The sequence below is a fragment of the Halichoerus grypus genome, chromosome 12 (assembly GCF_964656455.1).
Source record: "Halichoerus grypus chromosome 12, mHalGry1.hap1.1, whole genome shotgun sequence".
Classification (NCBI taxonomy): domain Eukaryota; kingdom Metazoa; phylum Chordata; class Mammalia; order Carnivora; family Phocidae; genus Halichoerus; species Halichoerus grypus.
The window spans coordinates 104214741-104223675 of record NC_135723.1 but is presented as its reverse complement, the minus strand read 5'-3'; the positions used below and the strand labels follow the sequence as shown (position 1 = coordinate 104223675).

General features: G+C 51.9%; 1 pseudogene; it reads left to right on the top strand.

Moving 5' to 3' along the window:
- Nucleotides 1-6264: 6264 nt before the first annotated feature.
- On the top strand, nucleotides 6265-8632 carry LOC144379638 (large ribosomal subunit protein eL19 pseudogene; annotated as a pseudogene).
- Nucleotides 8633-8935: the final 303 nt, after the last annotated feature.

Here is an 8935-nt window from a genome sequence, read left to right as displayed (position 1 = left end):
AGAAGCCTCTTACTCTTACTCATCCCTGCAGAGAACCTCGGGGGACATAAATCACGGCCTCGCCATCAAGCCCGTTACAGGGGAAGAGGGAGGAAGCGATATGCTCACGCACGCGGCCCAGGTCTCGAAGCACCGAGAAAGGTCAGAAGTCATAGCAGGGCCGAGACCAACGCCACCACCAACCAGCACCGGACTGGGGCCAAGAGATGGGGGTCATGGGTCCTCCTTGAACCAGCCCCACGGAGCCTTCGTCCTGGTGGGAGAATGACTGGCACCTTCTCTCCACGGTCAGCCAAGGTCAGATGAAGGGTGTGTGGAGGTGCCGGACGGCCCGAGCCAGTGGTTGCTGCTAATAGAGCTTGGACGGATGGACGGGACCTGGGCTCCATTCCGTGGGACACCCCCCCATTTGACAATTAACAGAGCAAAGGGTCTTTCCTTTGACTTTTCTTGGGGGCCCTCAGTAGCCTCTGGTTGAATCATAGTCCTTCCAGGGACGAGACGGATGGCCGTGACCGTGGAGTCTCACGTCTCTGGGCCCGTGTCTTCATTTGAAACCTCGCCGGCGTGACCTACAAGCCAGAGTCCACGGGATCAAAGCGGCAGGAAATGTGCCCCCCGGAACTGAGGGCTAAAGTAGCTGCTCTGTGCCCAGAGAAGGCGTTTGAACCATTGTCTGGCCTCTTCTTGTTGTTCTTCCTGGAACAGAAACAGGTACTTGTTACTCAGGACAACTGTGCGCCAGGACTTGAAGAAATTGCTTTCTGTGAGCTGTGGCACGTTGAAACACCCCAACTGATTCAGGAGACAGTTAACTTGTGTGTTTTAATAAAGGCGTGCGTGTTCAGACTCGCTCTGCCGGCACACTGCCGTGTGGAGCGGGCGGTGGGGACCCGGCCGGGACCGGGCGGTGGGGGGTTTTCTCTCCCTCGCTCGCTGTACCGTTTTAACTCTTCGCTCATTTCCTACTTTCTCCAGTCACCTGCGCACACTGGCGTGTAGCCTACCATGTGGGGGCCCAGATCACCGATGAGGCAGAGGTTACTCACGCCGGGTCCCCCGGCTCGAGGCAGAGCGGTGCAGCCGCGAGGTGGCTGGTTCTGCTCCCGGGGGGCGGGGCGGGGCATTCCTTGTTTTGTACCCATCTCTGGGTCCTCAAAACGACCGCCACGGAAATACCCTTCGGTTCTGCAAGCAGTTGAGATCCTATCTCTGCTCCAAATCATCATTACAGGAGAGAGAAATAATTTCAGTGAGACTATTAGCAGCACGCCCGAAACATCCCTATTAACTTCTCCTTCTTTTGTGGTCCATCTTTTATCAGAGTCTATCTGCGCTCCGCGTCGGGCCCGGCGCCAGTACATTTTAATAATAATACGTTGCACTTTTCGGGCACTCTTTCATCCAGGGAGCCCAGAGCACTTTACAAACATTAATTAATTAAGCTCCGCACAACACCCCTTTGAGGTAGGTATGCCCTGCTACGGTACAAGATGGTTCAAGTGGTTCTCCCTCAGGCTCGCCCACTCTTGAGCTCAAGCACAAATCCCAACAAAGGCTCCCCCGCTCCAGGGTTCAACTGAGTCCTGGATGAAAGGCAAGCCTCCCCAGCTGAGGGCCTTCTGGCGTGGACCGTCTGGCCCTTCTCCTTCTGCGTCAGCGGACGAGACGTTGGTGAAGCCTGGCTCCATCCTCTTCCTTCTTGCTGCTCGTTCTCCTGATGTGGACATTGTCTCAGGGGAGAGGAGACCAGCGCTGATTCTGGAACCATCACTTCTTGTGGGAAAGTGAAAGGAGGGGAGGCACCAGGCTGTTTTCAGGCCCTGTTCCTGCTGAGGTCAGAGTAGAGACACGACCTTACGTCTCCAGGGTCCCTGGCATCAAGGGGGAGGGCCTCACGGAGGAAGCCGAGGAACACAGGAAGGCTCAAGCGTGCACCTGTGGTTGCAGCGAACACTCGGCGTCTGCTCTGTGCCAGGCCCGTGATGAGGAGGAGCGGAGCGGCAAGCTCTCTGGCCCGTTCCCTTGTCCTGGCCTTGTGTGAGATGGTGTACACCCAGGAGGGTGAAGTTCGCCTTTGGGAATGTTTGGCCGCGGTGACAGAGGAGGGGAGGTGCCGGGCTGGAGGCCGTCACCCGGGGACAGCACAGCTGGGGAGGTGCCTCGACGCCCCGGCGGGCGCGAGCGTTCTTCTCTGGGGTTCTCGGGGGCCAGCTGCTGGCCGGCCAGAGGCACTGACCTCAGCATTATTCGTGGGCTCTACTGACGCCTTTCTCTAACAGTCCATGCAGAATTTAGACAGAATGGCCCACTACGTGTCACGCCTCATGGTCTTGGATTCAGTTTATCTGGGAGTACGAGCCAGATGAGATGGCTCACTGGGCAAGAGTCACCAATCTCTGACAGAAAAATAAGTACGAGGGCTATGGCTCTTTGTCTGCCGTCATTGAGCGGAGCGTCTCTGTGTGACCTGCTCAGACCTCCCGTGGACGCAAGCGCGGTCCCAAGAGGAAACGAGGCGTGTCCCGGCTGTCTGACATGTGTGTCTGTGAGTGAGTGTGTGTGTGAGGACCGGGTTGCAGGCCGGGCTCCAGTCCTGGCCAGGTGCGGAGCTGGCTTCCAGGCACCTGAGCGTGGGGCCCTCGGCCACGTGGCTACGTGGCTCAGCACCGCCCTCATTCCTCCAGTGCTGGGAGGGGCTGAGTTTGTCTGACCCTGTGACCAAACATGTCTGGGTTCTGAGAGTATGACAACCAAACCCAAACCCAGCCTCGACCTGTCATGGCTCCTTGTTGCCTGGTTGTTCATGGTCCTGGATTCGCTCTGATTTCAACTCCTTGAAGAATCCTCCACGTGGGAGCAGCTTGTGGTTCTCCTAGCTTGTGTTGCTCAGTGGTTCCCACGTCTTCTGTGTCCTAAGACCAGCTGGAGAGCTTTCAGAAGTCCCCTGTCCACACCGGAGCCCCGCAACAATGACTTCAGGGTCTTGGGGATGGGACCCTGGTATCCGTGCTTTAAAAATCCCTTGGGCGATTCCAGCGTGTAGCCGAATCAAGAGTTGGCGCTCGGGATGACTCTATCCCTGACTGCTGACTCTGAGTCCGTCTACGTCTCTGGCCACAGCTGTACTTTCAGACTTTTCCTTACGGACTCAGAGGTGAAATGTGCGGCTTGGCGTGTCTGAATTATCTAGACTTGCTGGCTTGCGGCAACAGCAGCAGGACACCTGTGGATGGATCGGAAGGACCCTTCCCGATACTGAGCACCTTGATCCTTGGACAGTGGGCACAGAAACTACATTTTTGTTCTTTTCCAGATCTTTTCTGTAGCATTCCCTGTAGCCAACTCTTGGTTCACACTGTTGGTTTGAGATCTGGGGATCTTTTGACAATGTCCATTTCAACATAGCATTATCTTCCCAGGTCTTAGTTTGTTGGATTATCTATTGAAAAATCACTGGAAGAGAAGAGAAGAAAAAGAGCTTCCTGTTTTGTGTCTAACACGAAGTCCCCTCCTATCTGAGGCTCACTGGCGGCTCTGTGCGCGTGTGCTGGTTCAGACCCTCCTCCTTGGAGACAGGAGTCCTCCCACTCATCCCGAGAGCCAGCTCCTCTGCAGGGTTCCCAGTTCACCACACCACAGCCAGGACGGGGGCTCAGCACACACAGCTGCCTCCCTCTGCGGCTCTCCAAGCTGCCAAGCCGATGCCTTTGGCAGGAAAGGCCTCCCTCCCGGCTCCTGGGAGGAGTGGTGTGTCTCCTGGGCTTGCAGATGAAGCGGGATGTTCAGGTGCGACTCCAGTGGAGGAGACACCTCCGTTCAAGTTGGCCTTGGGCAGTCCCCTGAGAGTTCCCATGTTGATTGCAAACTTGGACTTACCTTCACCTGCCAGTTCTGAGAGACCAGCTGGAATGTTCCCCACATTTAGCACTTCCACCTCCTGGAAATTCCCTTGTTAGAGATTCTTTCCGTAGGTGGAGTAGGAAAATCAGAAAGCTCCTCCAAATGGGCCAGAGCTTCCTCTGGCCAGGATGGAGCATCTGATGACAGGCAATGGGAGGTGGGCCTGGAGCACCGGCCTCCCCGGCAGCCTGCTCCTCGCTCCAGGATCCACCCCTCAGGTCACAGGATGCCAGGGTTGGGTCAAGGAAAGCATTAGATATCAGGGAACCTGGATTTGGGTGTTGGCTTTGCCCATAACATAGTTGTATTGAGCAAATCCCTTGTATTTTTCCTGAAATTCAGTTTCCTCATTTATGAAATGAGAACTAAAAATTATTTCACCGGCTTATGGTAATGTCCAAATAAATTGATGGCTATTAAAGAATTCTGAAGACTGTCTGAAGGGAATCCGACCTATTCAAATGACTTTCTAAAGCACATCATTCTTACATATTTGGCCTACTAGTCAAATAGAACAATGAATAGTTAAGATAAAATTAGCTTGTTAGATGCTGTTACAATAATAAATGGCAGGTTTGAGTGATAGAAAAGGCAGGTTTGGGATTTATTATGAATATACTTATTGATTTTTAAATAGATTTTTATGTGGGTCTTGGTCTATGCTGCTATACCTTAATTCAGATTCTAGGGTACATTTATGATTTTGGTGGACACCATATGTGAATGCAACACGTCCCAGACCCCTCCCTCCCCCTCCCACAAAGCACTCGTAGTCAGTTTGCCCTTTAGAGACTGTTTTCGGAAGGGCCTGTACTCTTCCCAGGAAATAGGACATTTGGAACCCTTTTAGAAAGAGGTTTTAAAATGTTCTAACATCATTTGCTCCAAAAGAGTAACACAACGCTGTGAGGGGTTGTTGGGCGTCTCTTGCCTTCTGACCAGGGCAGTCTTTACGGAACCCACAAAGCAGGGGCTGAGCAGCCGGCCTGGGCTGGGAGGGAGCCTCAGCTCCTGCATGCGGCCGCCTCTGTGACTGTCCTCTCTACAGTTGGAAACTGTCTGTAGCTTCTGTTCCAAGGGTTTCTGAGATGTAGGACAGCAATAGAATATTCTGGCTTAACTCTAATGCCTGCTGTTAAAGGATCCTCCGGTTAGTACACTGGGAGGAGCCAAGTTTTTCTGACCGGAGGGCTGGGAGGTAGCGAGGGGAGAGCATCTCTCTCCAGGGTACCAGGCCCCTCCCATTACACTCCCGACATTTGCTGAAACTGTGCTTCTGAGGAAAAGGTCAGAGAGAAGAAAATACCACATTCTCTCCATTCTGTTACGAAAAACTGGTTTATCCCAGAGAAAGGAGACTTCTCCGGTAGATTCCACCCTCACCATCTGGATGGGAGGTGGAGGAAACCCTGGAGAATGGGGCCACTTTGTTCTTTGAGCAAATGACTGCCTTCCAGACATGGACGTTCGTTCATTCCATGTGTGTCGTCTGCAGAGACCCCGTGATGACTTTTCACACTGTCAATGCCATTACAAAGTAAATTATAAAACAAGTCCTATACGAAATAATAATATAATTGCACTCTTTTCCGATCAAAGTGTCAAAACTATAGAAAAAAACCAACCACAATAATGTCAAGAGGTGAAAATTTTGCCACTCTGGTATTAACTTTTGGAAATTAAATTTGTACTATTTATCAAAAGTCTTGAGATAATTTCCATGTGGAGGAGTCTAGAATTATGCACAGTCATTATTAGTATATGTAACTGGGCTTTATTTATAAAAGTGAAAATTGCGAATAGTGCAAGTATGAAACAATAACGAGATGGTTAAGTAAGTTAGAGGCTCTGTGTTTTTCAAGAACACCGAGGTGTACCACACACCCCGTCATCACCACACACGGACCCTCGAGGGGCAGTGTGGTCAAAGTGCTGCTGGAGCCCAAGGGGCAGAGTTCGAAGTCCGGCTTCAACAGTTCACTAGTGGTGTGATTTTAACTAATCACAGATAAAGTGACTAACAGGCTAATTAACCTGTCCAAGCCCCACCCTCCTGATCTATGAAGTGGGAGGAATAACATCTTAGACATGAGGGTGTTGCAAGGATTACATTTTACACATGTCAAATTGCCTGGCGAGTATAAATCCTCAATACATGTTAGCTGGCATTAATAATATCATTTCAGTAGTATGAAAATACTGTAAGAAATATACAGAATCCTCAACTGGCTGTCTCTTAAAGGCGAGGAGGGAACAGCAAACAATTTTAGTCTCCTTTTTTGTACTTTCTCCTGTGTTTCAAGTGTTCCTATAGTGATCATTTATTATTTTTGTAATAAAAATTAGTTGTTTTTAGGCAGCCAGGGGTATGCTCAGGCTTCAGAAGAGGCTTGCCTCCAGGGCCCTCTGCTGTGGCAAAAAGAAGGTCTGGTTGGAGCCCAGCGAGACCAGTGAAGTCGCCGATGCCAACTCCCGTCAGCAGATCCGAAAACTGATCAAAGACGGGCTGATCATCCGGAAGCCTGTGACTGTCCATTCCCGGGCTCGGTGCTGTAAAAACACTTTGGCCCGCCGCAAGGGCAGACATATGGGCATTGGTAAGAGAGAGGCTACGGCCAACGCTCGAATGCCTGAGAAGGTAACCTGGTGGAGGGGGATGAGAATTCTGCGCCTGCTGCTCAGGAGATTCCGCGGATCTAAGAAGACCGACGGCACACGTACGCCGTCTGTACCTGAAAGTGAAGCGTAACGTGTTCGAGAACAAGCGGATTCTCACGGAACACGTCCACAAGCTGAAGCCGACAAGGCTCGCAAGAAGCTCCTGGCTGACCAGGCTGAGGCCCGCAGATCTAAGACCAGGGAGGCTCGCAAGCGCCATGAAGAGCGGCTCCAGGCCAAGAAGGAGGAAGTCATGGAGACTCCAAGGAGGAAGAGACGAAGCAGTAAAACTCCCTCTCTTTTGTCTGTGCATAGTGGCCTCGGCAGTAACACAGATCAGTTATTCAATAAAACCAACCTTTATCTGCTTAAAAAAAAAATTAGTTGTTTTTAAAAACTATTTCTAAAGAATATTTTTCATGGAGACGAGCTGATGAGATAAAGTGAAAAATGCAGGAAAAATTATACACATACCATAAACCCTCTTTCTTTAATTTCTATGTAGGAGCATAAATCAAAGACTGAATTGAAGTAAAACGTGATGGTTGGTTTTTTTTTTTTTCTATACTTTTAGTTATTTAAGGAATTTTCTCAATGCAATGTTTTGTAATGAGAAAAGAACACCAAAGACAGTCAGACCAATCAGTTCCTCATTATTCACGGATTCCGTATTTGTGAATTTACCTACTTGCCAAGATTCACCTGTAACCCCAGACTCAGGAGGGGGACAGCGTTTGGGGGGTGCTCCCGGACGTGTGCAGGGCTGCACGCGGTCGAGCTGCCTGGCCTCCCCTTCCCAGCTCTGCTTTCTGGTTTCAGCGCGTGCTGTGAACGGGTGTCCCTTTCGAGGTCTAGTTGGTGTTGCCTGTTTTCCATGTCATGTTTATGCTGGTGTTTCCCTGTTCAGCAGCCGCCGGGCCTGGTGCTGCGGTGCTGTCTGGGGTTCTGAACCCAAGAGGCTGCTTGTCCCACGGGGGAGACGGTGTGTTAGGGAAGCTTCCTGAGGCTGAGTCACAGGGCTGTTGGCGTGAGTGTGGCCTTAGTGAGCCGACCGTGTGTATCCCATGAAGTGTCTTAAGCAGAAACACACATAAATAAGATGCTGTATTCACCAGCTGACGAAAATGTTGTGACCAGAGCTGTGTAGGAACCCAGCCCCGTGTGTCTCCTGGGAGCCACGGCCTGGCTGTCCCTGAGTCAGCAGCTTTCTAGAACATGAGTAGGCACGGTGACTGGTGAGACCCGACTGTACATAGTTTGGGTTTAATGTCACCGGCACTGGCAGCCCAGAGCAGAGTCATGAGGGTCCGAGCCCCTTGCCCGGCCTCGCCCGTGCCTGCCCTGGTCCTCTCTCCGGAGCACCTGCTGCCTCTTCACCACTCATCACCAGATCGCTGTGTCCTTGCAACTCTTCTGCCCGTTGCTCCCCCACCAGTGTCTTGTCTCCTTACTGATGGTCAGCTTCCTTCCCCCACTTTTTGGGCGTCGCAGAGTGGAGCCACATGGGGGCCGAGCCGAGCCGGCATCTTCAGTACCCTGGTGGCTGGCCAGGGCCGGGCTCGCCAGCTGACACCTGCCTGGGCCGTGCTCCACCCACGGAGCTGGGCCGGTGGCGCCGGTGGGGCGCCGGTCTCCCGTCTCGCTCCCTCGGACTGCTGGGCAGCGTCGGGCGCTGGCCCTGGGCTCACAAAGAGGCGGATGTGAGCGTTGGCTGCTTGGGAAAACTTTGACGGGGAAAATGAAACCCTTGCCCTGCTCTTCTTATAAAAGCATGTGCAAATTTATTCTTTTCTTTCCTCATCTACTCAAAATGTTCAAAAAGTGACACTCCATGGTGAGATTAGCTCTGAGCGGACCCTCCGTGAATGGCAGGCCCTTCCATGTGGCCACAGCATGTCCCCAAACCGACACAGCTACACCTCTCCTGAGTCCAGACAAGCCGCTTCCCCTAGAGCTTCCTGCAGCCGCCATCGAGATTCAACCCTCGGCCTCCCGCCAACCCGTTCTCGCCCGGAGGATGGAGATGGGCACTGTCCCACAGGCTCAGGGTGTGAGCCGCACGTGTGCTTAAACGTTCAGTAGTAACCACCATAAACAAAGCTTTTTAAAAAGCAGAGTGAAATTATGTTAATGATATAGTCTATCTTACTCAATATATTATATGAAACATTACTTTTCAGCATGCCGCCATTATAGAAATTATGAATGAGATGCTGTCCATCCTTATTATCAGGTCTTCGGGATCCACGCCTGCAGCTCGGATGAGCCATGTTCGGGGCGTCAGCCGCTTCTCTGGCCTCGGCCACCATGTCAGGCAGACCCTGGACCGTCAGGCGTGCTTTGCTGACTGCTCAGTTCCGAAGAATTGGCGTGT